Source organism: Protopterus annectens, chromosome 6.part0 (assembly GCF_019279795.1).
Source record: "Protopterus annectens isolate FY-2018-M chromosome 6.part0, PAN1.0, whole genome shotgun sequence".
NCBI classification, from domain to species: Eukaryota; Metazoa; Chordata; order Ceratodontiformes; family Protopteridae; genus Protopterus; species Protopterus annectens.
In genome coordinates, this window is record NC_056737.1 from 907449125 (window position 1) to 907467446 (window position 18322).

An 18322-nucleotide genomic window follows, 5' to 3' on the forward strand; every position below is an offset into this window, starting at 1 on the left:
GCTATATACAGGATATACTGAAATGTCATTAAGAAAAATCTGTTAATATATATTTGCATTATGAAATGATACTTATCTGTATGCATTTCTTAGAAGTGTGCTGATGGCATGGGCATATTTGTCAGGGCATTTCACTTTCTCAGATGCACAGCCTTATTAACTTATTCGAGGTCAGGAAGTTTGCACTGTAACTTCCAATGGGGGGAACCTAAAGGTTTTGACAAAATCAAATGATGTCCTCATATTTCAAACAGATGTTCATATTTCTGGAACTATAGGGGTTATGAAAGAAATAGAAATAGCAAACCCTTCAGGACAAACTGTTCTTGTAGCGGTAGTATTCTTTAGGGTCTTGGTCTTAACTTGAATTGTATAAGTCACAGTACACACAGTAACTATTACGTTTGTAATATTTTGTAAACAATTTACAGTATCTCAGCAACCACTCAAGTTATACACATACTGTCAGCAATTTCTTTCATCTAGTTGAGAGCTTTCATATGAGGCTAAGGAGTTCTGTTTCTGTTGCTTGGTTATTGAGATATTTAGAAAAATGTGAAAATTATATCTATAAACTAATATCATAAAAACAAGAGTTAATAGCTCTTTACCTGCACTAGACAGATGCCAAATATTAATACAGTTGAGTTTGCCATTGTGTAAGCTTTAAGATGAAATCTTTTAAAACCTTGTACATAGCATGGTTTTGGAATTATTGATGCAAATATGAACAAGCGATATTTGATGCCTAGTGGCATCAGTAGGAGCTAACTGCTGATGCACCTGGAGGCGTCACTAGGATGTAATGAGTTCTGTCATCATAATGCTAATGTTACAACTGTTTTTCTGTGTACAGTCTTCTATTGTTATTTCTGTGAAATGGTAAATGCCCTATATTCTCAATGACACAGGGGTGTTAGCATTCTAGGATGGACCATACACACCTCTAAGGGAGTGCTGGCCAGAGGTACACATGATTGACAATAGCCTAACATGGAATGTTCTGTCTTAAATCTATAGATATGTTTCAGGGACAGTTCATTTGGTAGCACGTGTACCATTTCGCTGATGGTTTGTTAGCAAACTGTGTCATTTGCCTGTTCTTTTGGGGGTGGGGGAGCAAAGTTGCATTTCTGTTTTGGTACAAACAAGGACGTGTCGCTTTTGATACTTTCCTTTTTCGCATCCAACCTTAATTTGTATGTGAACGTAATATTTTACAACCACACAATTCCTTTTTAATATTTCAATATCTTGACTGTTTTATGTTTCACCAGTGGGTAATAGTGAGGTACTAGCTTTTATGTGTTATCTGGAAACAGAACCTTTAGTCATGTGATTCTTATTTTTAGTAGTATCCTTCTGTTGTGTTTTAGGTCACCTAAGACTATGACACCCAATCCCCGAAAACCACCCTCATGTGACCCTGAGAATCAGGTCATTGTGGAGGCTTTTAGGCAATATGGTGCCTTTCTGCTTGAGAGGGGACATGGAGATATAACTGGCAAAATGCAGATTTGGCAGCAGATAGTTTCTGATGTGAATGCAGTAGGCAGTCACAGCAGAATATATGATAAGGGGCGACATAAGGCCACTGACATGATTTCATCTGCATGGAGGAGAGCAGCTCCAGTGGGCTGTGATTTGATGGGTACTGGAGTGGGTGACATAGCCACCACCAGCAAATTAAGAGTTCCTGTCCACTGTCAGGGATCCAGACAGCTCTCAGTAAATTACAAAATAGCATGTCATTGACGTTGGTACTACTGTTTCAGGGAGAACAAGTATGTCCAAGGAGGATCTTCCAGGTAGCCTTATGTATCTCAGTTGTTAAATTCTCTTGTCTAGTAAAATACTGTAAATTTGTTTGGTGGGGAGTTATACATTGCTACAGTTAACTACACATTCTGATTGATTACACATGAGCTTAGGTTGGACATGTCATCCAAGTTCTTGTTAAAAGTATCATTAATGGACATATAAAGGGCAAAAAAATGTTAACCCCCTGTGTTACTGTTAATTGTGATTATGTTGTTCTTTCCTTTTGCTTAATTTCTTCCAGGACCATCATCCATGGAAAGCATAGCATCAACGTGACATGGTAAGCCAAATATCTTTTTTGTCAGTAGTGATGAGCAGTTCAAAGAATTTATATATTTTCTCCATATGTGTGATGGGGGTATCAGGGCTGTTATGTGTATTGTTGTACTGTCTGTAGTAGTGGCATCACTATTAGTTTGTTAGCATATATTTTCCTATAGTAGTGTAGCTATTAATTTCTTTCCTGTGGTTGCTGCTTATTATCGCAGCTGATCCTGTCAGTGGAAGTGTTGGACTCTTATCACCTGATGCCAGAATATCAGAAGACTCTGATGATGATGGTGGCCAAGCAGAAGCACAGTAGTCAGGTGCAGAGGTTGAATCTGGCACTGAGGTTGACATTCAGCCATCCCCTCTAATTCCATCGGACACAGCCAGTAGGCCTTTGCCAACTCATTCCAGTGAGCCCTCAGGTATTGGAAAGGTGGAGGGTGAAACACTTGATCAAGGAAGTGTGGTTACTGCAGCTTTAGTGCCTGTTGATACTGGCCATAGCCAAAGTGTGGGGGAGGTGCCATACAGCAGGGTTGTGAAGGGTGCTTGGTGGAGAAGGCCTGCTGCCCATCCTCCACCTGATCCGGGTGTTTCTTCCTGTGCCACTTGATATATTTTTAGGGCCATCATGGAGGCACAGGCATGTTTCCATAGGTCCTCCAGAGAAATATTTAAGATTGTAAATGTGGCACAGGTTGACATGCATTACTGCCTCTGCTGTGTTGCCAATTCAATGGATCGGATAAATAGCACATTGGAATGGGTGGTGTCTGTGATGAAACATCTGCTGGAAGAAGGATGGCATCCTTGTGGGTGTAGGTCAATGACATCATTTGCTGTTAGACAATATGGCTGTGCCCAATCATGTTCCCATAATGACAGTACATCCACTGCTCTGTCAGTGGTTGAGGTGTCCATAACCAGATGTGGCAGACCGTGTGGTCATGGTCCTAGGTTTTCTTGTGAGGGAAGTTCATCCAACAAATAGCAGTCACATTCAGGTAGTAGCAGTGCATTTGATCATGGGCGTGGATGTGCCAGTGCAGCTCCTGGCTGAGTCAGTTCTCATGGTCAGGTATGACAATGATGAAGTGCCACCTCTACTTTCCATGACTCAAACCTGTCTGACATACCAAGATGTAGAGCTAGCACAGTGCTTGGCTGTGTTCTTGCAGGTGCTCACATACTAATTTCACCTGGAGGACCCATACAGACGCAAACAAAACAGTTATATGGTTCTGCCATGAAGCTTAAAGCTCATTTTGTCTCAGTGGCATTTGTTACTTTATCCAAATGTCTGCCTGCTTCTCTTTCTTACTCACACACACTCACCAACCTTTTGTGTCAACTTAGGCTTGCTGCCCCCCCCCCCCCCCCCCCCCAACATCCTGTGCAAGTGATAATAACTGTGCCATATCTTTGTTTTCTATATTTTGGATTCAGGGATACCTAATGTTTGTGTCTGATGCTCAGGGTGCATAGCTGACTTATTGCTCAGTATATCTACATCTGTGATGTAGTTTTGTTAATTGCACCTGTTACATATTTCGGGTCTTAGAAAGTTAGATAGTTGATAGAATCAAACATTTTTTTTGCATCAGTATTGTTAATGATCTTGTGAGGGCTGTGAAGTCTGAAACTGAAATGTGTCTCATTACTTTCTAACTTCTCTCTTTAATGACTTTCCTGTCCAAAAGTATGATGTTAAACTGAGGACATTTGGTGACCATAAGTACTTTTGAGAGGTGAAGAACTTTTTTCAGAATTCATGGAAAATGTAAACTTAAGAAAATCAGTACTAGAATTAATGTAATCCATAAACTGCAGAATATCCTCGTGTGGACCCTTCCAAGCAACAAATAGGTCATCCAAATAGTGTAGATACAAGGAAATCGAGGACATGAAAGGGAAAGTAAACAGAAAACATCTCTCCCACCATGCCATGACCACATACAGAAATAAGGGGGCACATGCTGAGCCCATTGCAACCCCAAGAAGTTGTTTAAAATAATGCCCCTCAAAATAAATAACATTTTTGCTTATTTAATTATTTCTTATTTGGATGTTATGCTTCATAAGTTGGATGATGGGAAGCTTAAAGCTACAATTTTTAGGAAGTCTACTTTTTCTAATAGTGTATTGCACTTTTCAAGTAGTCATCCATTCCATATTAAGAGAGGTATAGTCAAGGGTCAGTTGGTGAGGGCTGCCCGCATGGTCTCATTGTATGATGATTTTTTACAGGAATGTGATTTTATGGGTCAAATGTTTTTGGACATGGGTTACCCCCAGAACCTGATTTTCAATATTAAACAGGAAGTGATTAATAAGCATATGAGGGGCTTTTATAGGCCCATGTTGAGACATGATGGGGTTGTCCTAGTTAATAATGTTGGGCCTGCCATAGATAATCATTATATGGGGGACAATAATGCTTCGGTGTTTCAAGGTAATGATCTACCTTCCATTGGTGATGTTGAAGTTGTTCCTATTATTGGTGGTATTTGCCACTTTGTTTCTACCTTTTCTATGGAGAGTCAGTTGGTGCAGGATATTGTCAATAAAAATTGGCATATTCTTGTGAGTGAACCTAGTATGGCTAGAGTGGTTTGTGATTATCCTAAATTTGTTTTTAGAAAGGGTAGGAATTTAAAGGGACTTCTGGAACACATTCCAAAGTTGTATTTGGATGTGGATGGAAGGATGGCACCTTGTGGGATGTGTAATCAATGTAAGCATGTTATGGATACCTCCAGTTTGGAATTGAATGGCAGGAAGATTGTTATTAAAGGTAAATTTAGTTGCTATTCCCATGCAGTAGTATATGCTGCTGTGTGTGATCAGTGCCCTGTTTTTTATGTGGGCAAGACACAGCGTAAGTTGTCCCAGCGAATATATGAGCATATGTATGATATTCGCAAGGGGGATATCAATAATGCTTTATTTGGACATATTCAAAGTTTCCCTGATCACTCTTTCAAATTTGTAGTGCTACAACAGGTCAAATGTGGGGATAGAAAGGGGCCTTGGAAGTTATTCCTTGAGGAAAAGGAAACCTGGTGGCAGGTTTTCCTTAATGCTGGCCAGCCCCCAAGTTTAAATGATGTTATTTCTACATCCAGTAAACTGAAATTGAAGGTCCTGAACAGATAAAAATGTGTGTGTGTGTGTGTGTATATATATATATATATATATATATATATATATATATATATATATATATATATATATATTATACATATTTTATAATTTCTGTTTTGTACATATAGTTTCTGTTTATATATATATATATATATATATATATATATATATATATATATATATATATATACATATACATATGTATAATATATTTATTTAAAACTTTTTTACATTATTTATATATTTTTATATATGTACATTTTGTATTTTTGCATTATCTGGATATGTTCCTGTATTTTTATATATGTCTTGGGTATATGTCTTTTTAAAAGTTTTTAAAGATCTTAATTGATTTTAATTGATTCAATGAGGTAGGGCGTGTTCTTTGGTATATATTGGATGGTATGTGCTTTATTATTTTGTCTGACGAAGTTTGGTGATAGCTACCAAACGAAAGTGCTTACCTTGGATTTATTGTCTGTATTAAAGTTTGCACTTCTTTTGGATTCCAGTCTACGTAGCAGTTTTTTCAGTTTTTGGTTGTTCTATTTTACAGTTTTCTACTTTTGAGAGGTATGACTGCATGAATCTTTGATGTCTGAGGCCTACTACTTGATAGAGGGCACATGGAGTCACATCAGTCTATGCTGTCACATGTTAAAGTCATCTATGTACAAATCACCCACCTTTTACTTCCTTACATTACCAAGTAACAACATGCAAGGAAATGCCATTCATTCATATTATTACAGAATACACTCCAGGTTCAATACTTACCTTGTAAATCCAGCAGTTGCAGCAGTATTAGTTCAGGGCTGACTCTGTCTGATGCTAGTAATACACAGCCATTACATGGGTAGGTAAAGGTTGTGAGTGTTGCCTGGCATCAAAGTTACTATATGCATGTGCGTAGGATGAAGGTTTTAGCCCCTTAGGTGGTTATTGAGTGTACTATGTGTTACCCCTTAGATAATGAAAAGGGATATTAAGCACCCCTACATTTGCCTACACCCACAGCAGCTGCTGGTTCCCCCTCTGACTCCTCACCTGTGTGTAGCTGTGGTGAGCTTGCCATTGGTGGTGAGATGTGTGCCCCTCTACTTGTTGATCCTGCTGAAGCTGCTTTCTCAGGATGATGTTGTGTAGCATGGCACATATGGTGAATATTTCAGTACATGTACATGGATTGTACTGCAGGGCTCACCAAGATGTATCTACGCAGTGGAACTGTGACTTCAGCAGCACAGAAACATGCTCTATGATATTTCTGGTTTAAGCGTGTGCCTCATTATGGTGTTCTTCAGTGGGTGGGTTTGCATTTCTAATGGGTGTCATCAGCCATGGTTCCATTGTATAACCTGCACCCCCCAGTAAATGATCCTGTGGGATATCCCCTCTAGTGAACATCTAATACAGTTGGGAGGTGTGCCAGATATGTGAGTCGTGGTAACTGCCTGGGTTGCCAGCACACACTTTTAATAATATTCCGTTGGCATTATACATGTCTTGGCAGTTAAGCGAGTGTAAGCCTGTTCTCCTGGTGGTGCCTTAATTTCTATATGTGTGCAATCTATGGCACATAGTACTTCAGGGCAGTGCACTACAGGGTAGCACTCCTTCATATTTGTGGCCCTGTCCTCAGGAGTACGAGGAAAATATATGTGGTCACTGGCATGTTGAAGCACAGCATTTAGCAACTGATGGAGGATCCTGGATGCTGATGCCTATGACACCCCTAGCATATTCCCTGTTTGTCTCTGAAAAGTTTCTGTAGCTAAAATTTTAAGTGCTATACATACCTTTGTCTCCACTGGTATGGTTTCTTCTTGGTTTGCCCTGGCTCTGAGTTGAGGACGACAGAGGTTTCAGAGTTCCTGTAGTGTGTCTCTATCCACACTGTAGAGCACTATAATTTCCACATCATGCAGATTGTGATAAATTAAACTTGGTCTGAAAACTCTTCTCCATCTTGATTGTGGTCTATTAGCAGCAGCAGCATAGACTTCAACCTGTTGCACATACACATGAATTAAAGCAACAACAGCCCTAACTTTGATTCTGTGTAGACTCCTTTCCATGCCTATATCCCAATAGGTTTTCAAATTCACAGAGAAAACTAGTACTGAGTCTACATGTTTGCATTATAGCTTGCTGAATAAGTTCCTCCATCTTGGATTGGCTGATAAGCATACAATTCAGCTGCTTATGCTGTAATTAGCATGCCACGGTATTTACTTTGCGCTCTGCTCGGCTCTGATTACTGAATTTAAAACAGTTTGCTACTGTCATAACACACACATGGTGTAAGTGGACAATGTAGGCTTTATTGAATCTGGACAGATGAGAAAAGTTTATTAATTGTATTCTAGTATTATCATGATATGGGATGGTAAGTATCCTAATCATTGTCCTGGAAGCAGTTGCAGGTAGATTCAGTAAAGAGATGTTTTTTAAGTGCATCTTTGAAGCTTTTAATGTTTTCACAATGTTTGATGTCTCTAGAAAGGTGGTTCTGGTAGTAGGTCCAAATCCCACCTTGCCAAACAACTCAAAGAATCATTAGAATCATGTTATATAATGTGATTTTAATGTTACTGACAAGAGATATTATCGGCTGGACACAGAAAACTTTATCACATCATGCTAAGCAGGTTTGTGTGATGAACAGCCATGCAGAAAGTCTGTGTGTGAGTCAGAAAAAAAAAAAGATTTGCAAAGTGATTAGCCTAAATAATATGGTTGGTTGTGCTACATGCTTATGACTGTATAATGAGGTGGTGCGTATGATGAGACAAAAACAAGATGGTGGAATAATTCAGAAACATTTAAATCTCACAGTATATTTGAACTTGGTCATAAGCCTATGTTCAGATGGAGTAAATCATGGAATTCTGTTAGGAGCTGCTACAGCCACAATTAATATGTATCTTTAGGATGCTTTCTTTGCAGCTGTTATGACTTTATGTAACATTTCTTCTAGTGAAAAAATAAAAGAAAATATGCATATAATATACACAAAACAATATGCATTTATGTATATATAAATATATATATATATTCAGAAATAGCATCAGTGTATGGAAAAACAGGATAAGCATACCCCCCGGCAAAGCAACTAAGAATATGCGAAGAGCAGGGCAGAGTTATCATCATCTGCACAGGTGAGGAAAGGAGCTAGCTCTACCACAAATTGCGTTGGATGAGCTAATATCCTGGCTAGACGCTAAAGCTTCTTTCTTAGTGTGATGAGGCTTTCTGCCTGTCATCACTTAGATTTACCTCTCTGGACATGATGATTATGCTGATTATGGCTTAGCTCTGCTCATTATTGTTTTAGAATTGCTCATTTTGCATGATCAGCACACCTGGTAATCAATGTACAGAAGTCAGCTCGATGCCGTGCACATGCCTGGCTCCCTGCAGGCAGCACTGCACATAAGAGGTTGGCCTATGCTTTTCGGAGGTGTTAGGTGTAATTCTATATTCAGCCATCTGGACATGGAGTTGCTGCTGGGAAGGTAGAGCATACACTGGCATTGAGGACTACCAAGTTTTACACCTTAAGCTGGCATTGCGAACCATAATAATAGAGTGCCTATATTTTCTGAAGCTACCATCCATTGTGCAAATGAGTTTCCTGTCAATAACTGTCATTGTCCAGAAGGTGGGAAACTAACACCTGATTTGGGTGCACACTTTCTGCCACTTTTACAAAAGAGTCTTCAAGGTGAGACATCATGGTTTGAGAAGAAGATGGTAGTGTCCTTTTAAGAGAACAAAGGCCTTGTGTGAAGGAAGCAAAACTATCTCCCCATCTCCTCCATCAGGATTACAAACACAGGCTTTTGCAGTAAGGCCACAAAGGTCCTCGGTATAACGCTGAAGCTTGAAATAGATTGGTCAGGCTGTGACCTGTGCAACTGGCATTCAACACATGGGGGAGCAGTGTCATCTCCATTATAATAAGATGAAGCACCACAATACTGACCTTTTACAGTAATGGGAAGATGAAATTAAGCAGCAGGCACTACCTACATACTATAACTAAAGCTATTCTATTAGGTACACCTTTAAACTGTCACTGCATGTTATTCACAGATGTTACACAATGCTCTTTTTGTGTCTGTAGTGCATGAATATATTCAAAGGAATAGGCAGCTGCACAGCAGTGGTTTGCAGCACCTCAGAGAGTGCCAGGTTGAACACATTTGCTTCATAATGTATTGCTCTCAGAATTAACAGCATTAGAGATTTATTCAAAAGATGTAAAGCATGCATACACCAGTGTTGCTTCTGCCATAACTGCCATAGCTTAAATGTAGCAGTATGACTCCTTAATGTTATTCGTACATTTGTGCATGCATCTTGCTGTTGAGGTGGACAAGTAGGTCAGGATGTTAAGGTATTTGTTCCCATATTGTGAGGATGCCTGTGGATTCAGTCTGACCCTAGTTATTTTATTCTGAAAAAATATTAAATTTTTTTCTATCTTATTAGTATAACTGTGGCATTACATGGGCCAGATATGTAAGAACATCATTATTATAGTTTAGAGGACATTTTTCAGTATAAAACAGCAATTGTTTCTTTTGTCTATTACCTGTGAGTGAAATGTCTGTCTGAGCAGCATGTCCCCTTTGTACATGTACATTAGTCTCAGACATTGGTGCTACATCTCTTACTCCAAGCACCTGTCATTTTCAATGAATACTTATTATTCACTCTTTATCAGTCAGGTTGCACGTGATGGTGGCTGCTGGTTAAGGTCCAACATACAGTTATAGATATTACAAGGCTTGTTAAATTCATTATTATTTTTGATTCAGCAGCTATAATTTGTTTATTTGTCTCACCATAATCATAGTAAAAACTTCAGTTGTCATTGTAATTCAATTATTCCACCCCCACACACACCTTGTTACTATTCTCTCTCTTACATACATTTACGTTGGTTATTATTTTGTTTCTCTCCATTTCTTTTATATGTAGCAGCACAACAACCTGCACCCATCCCACTGACAAGGTGTGTTGGACCTGTATATGTGGCAAACGTAGCAGTGTCACCCCACCCCACTACCAAAAGTACCTGGCACTTCTGGGTTTCAGCCTTTTACACTTTCCTCCACACCTCCTGCACTACCTGCAACACCTGCTTCAGATAGCCTTGTACTGGTGGCTAGCACAATTGTAACCCCCAGTAGCATTGTAAGTGGAGTTAGTATCTTTTTCACCCATAGGCACTTGACAGAAACTCTGGAGGATATCATAGACAAAAGAGTGGATTCCCAAATCAGTTACAAATCTGTTTTGTTAACTGATTGAGTAGTATCTCTGTTCAACACTTGCTCCAGAATCTGAAATAGGACACAGTGACAGCACCCACAGTGAGCAGTAATCTCCCACTGGGTTTCAGATGCCAGAAACTGCAACTGTGAATCCCCAGTTCTATCCCCCAACCTGGCGCTCTTTCTTTTTATGCCTATGCCCACCTCTGTTGGTCATTCAGTCCCCTCCTCACTATTCTCCTATCTTGTTTGTCAGATGTCTCTTTCACCATTCTTTTCATGTCTGTCTTCCCCTGCTGTCTAATCTAACTCTCTTTCCTTCCTCTTACCTCCCCTAATTTTTACCCTAACATCATTTTCTTCAAAAATATAAACTCGGCACCTGTCCCACACCAAAAGAAAAGTACTTCTCTCCTACCCTACCTCCATCCTGCTTTTACTTTATTTGTGCACCTTTTGTTCTACTGTCTGCTTTCTTCCCCCTTTCATCTCTTTCCTATACTCCCATTTCCAGCCTTTAATCTGGTAAAATCTAAATAAACACAGCATCCACATACCAATTTGAGCTTCTAATTCACTTATATCTTTGTAGCCATACTGTGCATAATGTGTCGTTAAGGACACCATTGATGCCCGTTCCAACAGCGAATGGCACTGCTCATTGTTTAGCCATAATTACATCTGTTCACTGTCCTCTAGTAAGTATATCAGCCTCAGTTGCCATAAGTCATGCAAAAGTGCTGAACAACATTGCACAGCAGTATATAAATATGAAACCGGGTAAAACCTATGCCTGTAGTGTGATTGCATTCACCTATCAGCTTGCAAATGAAGTAATGTGTAGAGTGCCAGTGAAACAGGGTAAAGCTTATTCCTTTCCTCTGACTGCTTTCCTGGCTCTACTTGTAAAGAGAGTGTCAGTGAACAAATTAGACAGTTCAAATCCTGTCAGAGTTGTATGTGTTTTTTTTTTTTCACTGACACCTTCAGTATGACTGCTTCTGTTGTTCAGCTTGTAAGTCAAGTGCTTGTTAGAATATTGGTGAAATGAGTATTAATTTCAAATACACACAGGGTTCTAGGTGTGTTTTCTTCACGGCATTTGCATTATAGTACAGGTGCAGAGATGACAATCTGCTTAAGTCATAACTAGTTTTAGTTGTTATAACTTGTTAATTTAATGTACCTCACCTGTACATTAACGTCAAGAACTTCAGTTTGATGACTTTGTGTATGTCTCACAATCCTTTCTCCACTACCTTCTGCATCTCTGAATTTGTTCCTACCTGCCTTTGTAGTCTTGAGTCCATTATAGGTGTGTTTCTGTGAACCTGCTACCACCTATACCCTCACATAGAAAGGTATGCTTCCTTTACTTCCTTCACAACATATTTCTCTGCATATGTGTACCTTTGAGTTACAGAAATAGATCTGTTCACAAACACTAACAACTGTTCACAAGGTTTTGTGTTAACTACCCTAGAGGCTTGTGCTTTCTCAATGTTTAATAAAGCTCCTTGTATATTATTACTGGCTATGACTTGGTCCAACACAATTTTCTTGTGGGTTCTTACTTCAGCTGAGGCAAGTAGCTGCTTATCATGCACAATTGCATAGTTGTATGCATCGCAAATGAACCTCAGGCTCATCACACATTCATAACGAGCACTATTGACCTGGCTGAGATTACAAAAGTGATGTTTCCGAATGCCCAGAAAGATCATCTTTTAATATATTCAAGGCTGTACTTCCTAAGTTAGGGAGAAGAGCTTGAACAGTTTTTAATCTGATGCATGCATTATAAACTAATTTAGACTATGGGTCCTCAGAAAATTCAGGGATATCGTTACCTGGTTTGTTTGTTTTTTCAGGGTTAGGGGTCGCCACAGCAGAACTCCGGTCCACTAATGATTGGTAGTGAATTTTTATGGCACCAAGTTGCCAGCCCAACGTCCAACCTTCAGCAAAGGCATGGCCATTCACACATGTCTTTCAGAGGCCACTCAACCACAGGGAGGACATGCAGACTCCACACAGAAGGCACTCCAGCCAAGAATCGAACAGGAGAACTTTTTGCTGTGAGGCAACAATGCTACCGATGTAGCACCACGGCTTTGGTATAGGGTGAAAATAAAGTCTACATAAATGCTATAAATATTGCTGAGAAACATAGGTTTCATTGACAAGTTATTAATTAATTACAAACCGATCTTAGAAAAGCAAAAAACAACAAAAGGACCCAGTGACGACAGCAGGACTTGTAGATAATTCCGTCTTTAATGCAAAAACAAAATCTGGACATAAGCGCTTTCGTAGTATCACTACTTCATCTGATGTCGTCACTGGGTTCATTTGTTGTTTTTTGCCCGTTTTATAAATTTTTTTGAAGGACCCAGGTATTTGTTCTGGCTGGTGATTGTTTTACTTTACTGATCTTAGAAAAGGTTAAAAATTGCATTCACAGAAGAGTTTGCTGAGATCATCCCTCATACATTTGACTGCCGAACCAAAAGCAATAGGTGTACAGCCTGTACTAAATTAAGCCATCATCAATTTGCAATATCACTTCCCTGCACCACCTCAGTTATGCATGCTAACCCTAACCCTACATCTCAGCCTGAAAAAACACTTTACATAATACTACCAGTAAGCAATACTGTCTGGGACGCTCACACACACACACACACACACACACACACACACACACACACACACACACACACACACACACACACACATGCACACATGCACAAAAAATACTCAACATCAGATTGAAACCTTAGTAAGAAAAAAAAATTGAAAACCAGGCTCAAAAATTTAATACATGTTTAGCACATTAATTTTTTTTTATTACAAAGACTTCTTCAGAAATAACATTAATACTGCTCCCTCCAAATTTAAACATGCAATGATACATCACACGACTTAAACCAATGGAAACCTTAAGCATACAATTACTGTGTATAAATGTGATTACATATTCAACAGTTTATCAAATTAAGATAAGTTTCAATAAACTTCACCTTCTCAAATGCAGTGTTTCCATGCTCATTAATCCTGGTGTGGTGACAGCATTTAAAAAAAATTGCCTATGTAATTCTTTCTTTTTTGAAGGCATTGTCCAAGTCACCACCCCTCATGTTTAGAACTATGTGATCAATTCCAATGAATACAAATCTTTTAAAACCAGGAAAATCGAAAATGTGTTTATATAAAGTTTTTTTTTGCATCTTTCTCCTGTATGCTATATAAAAGTTCATAAATATGTTTAGATAATTTCCTAATCATTTTCCCCACATAAAAACTGTCACAACCAGTGCAGGTAGCAACATAAGCAATGCATCTATTTAGGTGTAAAAAATGCAGCCATTTTAGGCTTAGCCAATTTGCTTCAAAGGTGAAAATCAAATTGTGTACCTTGTGTATGAGAGGTAAACACCTTAACCATTATGCCAAACCCTTCCTACATTACTATGGGGACAGGGGTTGAGGGATACACTAGACACCAGAGAAAGCTGATCAAAGTGCCATAATGGCATCAGTATTACTATAGGAATAGGAGGGTTAGAAGGGACCACTTGATACCAGGGAATGCTTTAAGTGCTGTGACAGTACTAACATTACAAAGGGAATTGGGGGAATGTGTGGGGAGAACCACTAAATACCATGTATTACTCTATAAAGTGGTCTCAGGCACAGACCGCCATAGTGGGAATAGAGTGGGGCAACACCAAACAAATTCTAAAGAGCCATAATAGTACCACGTGCAGAGGAGGGATCAGAGTGAACCAGTGGATGACAGGGAATACATTAAGTGCTGTGATCGGATCAAAGTTACTACTGGGAAAGGTGGCATTACACTAAACACCGAAAGTGTGATAAGAGACTTAGGGACACAGGTGGACAGTGATCTCACCTTCAATAACCACATCACCGCACCAACAGCCAGGAAATCCTTCTATGTGGCACACCTCATCACTAAGGGCTTTTCATCCAGAAAAGAGGAGGTCATTGTCCCACTGTACTCATCCCTCATTAGACCCATTATAGAATACAATGCCCCATTTGGTATGTACCTCTCAAGACATCTGCAACAACTGGAAAGCTCGCAGAAATACCTCACTAAAAGAATCACAGGCCTAAAGCAGATGCCCTATGCTGACCGCCTTAAAAAACTCCAGCTATACTCTGTTGTATATTGTCTACTCAGAGGCGATCTCTGCTTAACATACAAGCCATGTCAAACCCAGAGCTATTGGACATGCTACACTTAAAAAAATCCTAATCCCTCAGAGACACACACTCCAGGGATCTAAACCTTGTCATCACAATGAACAAAACACGCTGGAGGGATAGGTTCCGGACTCAGAGACTCCCCAGACTCTGGAATAGACTGCTCATACATGTCAAGCTGAGCACCTCTTTGGCCATCTTCAAAAAGAACCTTGATGATTGGATGAGAGATAGGAAATTCACCTTGGGGATCATGTCAGTCACCCTGCTAGACAGGGGTCCAGGGAAATAAATACTGTGGGAAGAAATAGCCAGGGAATTGCTAAGGCTAGGCTTGTATAGGCCCTAGGGCCGATAGCCTAGTACCAACCTATGAACCTATGAACCTAATATTGGGGGTTAGGGGGAACCATAAGACACAATGGATGATTCTCTAAATCACCAGAATAGCAGCTATATTACTATGGGGACCAAAGGGTGGGGAGATACACTAGACACCAGGGTCTAAAACATATGTGCAATATTGAAACTAAATTATTACAAAGATGGGGGAGTCCATGGGAGGGTAGGGACAGGTAAGGGGAATGCGGTGTGTTTGAGAGAGAGTGTGTGTGTGTGTGTGTGTGTGTGTGTGTGTGTGTGTGTGTGTGTGTGTGTGTGTGTGCACATGTGTGTGTGTGTGTGTGTGTGTGTGTGTGTGTGTGTGTGTGTGTGTGTGTGTGTGTGTCTGTGGGGGGGGGGGTGAATGTGTATACATGATTGCGTAAATGTGCAAGAGAGTTAATGGAAGATGGATTACACTGTCTACACAAGCAGTAGGGTACTGCTATGACATGCAGATCAGCCATAATCTGCACATTGCAGTAGTACCTGCAATTCAAGAAATATGCAAATTAGTCAATAATGAGATCTGATCTTGTCATGGCTGCAATGTTCCTAAATCAAGAATGGACACATTGGGCTTGAAGGGTATGCTATGATCCTTAATGGATTCCTGGGAGTAATTTTTACGTAGAGTGCTCTCACCAGCTAAGCCCTAAATTGGATTTTAATGGGGTAGCCACAGTTTACTATCACATGTTCGACACTACTGTGGCCAAAAGTGCATATATCCGAAGAAAATGTTTGGAAATCACAACACCGACCACAGTAAATGCCGAACTGAGCATTTCAGTGAAGTCAAATGTCGAACATTTCAACTTCACTGAAATTCTCTTAGCCGCTAAACATATTTTAACATGCACCCCCCGCCCCCCCCCCCCTACTTATATATACAAACTCTGAGATCGGACTACACTGAGGAAAGGGTACATTTCCCAGTCCCCACTATAGTGCAATCTTGCTAGAGCAGCTGTTCGCTATTGTAAGGTTCGACAATATAGTACTTGCACTAATGGTTCTGCTACCTGATTTACACACATACATCGATCGCACACAGTGCGATCGACTATATGATTGTAAACCATAGCCACTGCCCCCATTACCACAGCTCTGATTTGATGAAACAATTGTCCCTCAAACATAAAAACGTTTTATACACCACCCTCATTAACACACTAATTACATTGATTGCATCCTGCATCCACTTTTTTTCTTGGTATAAGGGCTTCCCTAAACCAGATTGACCCTGTGGTGTGATGGATGATATGTACAGATCATTGACATCACTAGTCACATAAGTGTCAGTCTCACTACAAGGTGAGGTCCTTAGTTCATCCATTACTAGTCACAAAGGTGTCAATCTCTCTACAAGGGAAGGTCATAAGTTCATCCAATCACTAGTGATAAAAGTGTCAGACCCACTACAAGGAGAGGTCCTAAGTATATCCAAAAAAATGCTAGGAATCCTTTACAATATGCTGAAGTTCATGTAGCTGTTTTAAATATTCCATCAACATACACTGCTAAGGGCTTTGTTTTAAATCTAATTGCTGTCACAGCTGGCACAGCTGGTGTTTATGGGCGGTCAGTCATACTATTATACTTCTTTGGTTGGCCAAAATTTACCAGTACCATAGCTGTTTTTATTTTTGCTTTACTGTTAAAAAAAAATTAAAGTTGTCTCATCAAGTTTCTTTCTCAAAGACATAAATAATTCACATTATATTCTTCGGTATGCTACATCAACTTCATTCTTTGATACAGTATTGTAAAACTCTTTATAATGTGGAATTCTTTGTGCTGTTATAGTTCACAGTGTTCATAAGTACAACCCTCACCACCTTCATCAGGTTTTATAATCCTAATGTCTTTAATCCTACTTAATTCCTTTAGCAATGCAGTCTGTCTCTGGTTTACTAAGATTAAATTCATAACCATTCTTTTTAAATTTCAGAATGTTTCTAATATACTTTTCACATTTCTTTTCAAATACAGAAATGTCATGGTGAAGGGTGGATTGTATACACCTTTCTTCTTTAATTTATGGCCTTTTATATATTTACTTATTTAGAGTGCAGTATAAACTCTCTCCCTTAGGTGCATATAATTAAAAAATAAATAAATAACAATGTCAGGGTTGGTGTTTCACAAGTTTTGCTTTATGGATCAAATGCACCTGATTTTTCAAACAATAACAAATCTTACAGTATGGACAAAGTGCAAAATATTTCAACCTTTACCAAATTAGGAGAAACTGTAATAGAAAGACATGGAACATTCAAGGGAATGGACAATATGGAACAATTACTGCATTTTTCTGTTTTACTTTCTTCGTGATATTCAGGTCATGTGAATTAGAATGGATATGAGTGAAGACTGCAGCTTACATCTCTAAGAGCAATCAGTGCTTCTGAAGTGCGCAGCTTTAATGAAGAGAACTATGACATTGAACAACGTGTGGTGTGACACCAATAGCTCTGTCAAGGCAAATCTGAAAAGGAGGATATTCCACCATATGGGCTGAATACCATTCCAAAACAGGAGGAGAAAAGCTGTGAAATGGAATATATTTACTGTACCCCAGATGGCACAGGAAGAAACAGCAGCACATTTCCTAGGCAGAAGCAGGTGAACATATAATTGCTTAAGCTACATCTGATCTTAATGACAGCAACCAGACTACATTTGCTTCATCTGCACTTCTTCATGAAAAGACTAGAAAGAGCATAAAGCTTTCTCCGAATGTTTAGCCCAGTTATGTTTTAAAGCATTTGGCAAAGTTAAGGCTGATAATATGTTACCATGTGAAAAAACTCAGCAGCGTTACAACTGCAAGACTGCATGTAACTCATTGCAAACAAACCCTTAAGGGTGATAAAATATATCTGGAAGTGGACTGTAACAAGTAAAGATGTTAACATAGATTAGTATCTCAAGATTTTAAGAAGCATATTAATTTCAGAAGCAGCTTTCTTAACACTAGCATTGTGATGTTATGCATGAATTGATTCCCTGGTACTTTTTAAAATAAACCACTTAAATCTACTAGAACCTCTAAATGTAAACCTCTTTCTTTATTTAGAAGTACAATGTACAAACACAGCAAGTATCTTTGTAGATTAGCTATTTGCCTTAGCTTTTAATAGTTATGAGATGCATTCAGTACTCAGTTATGTTGTTTAGATATA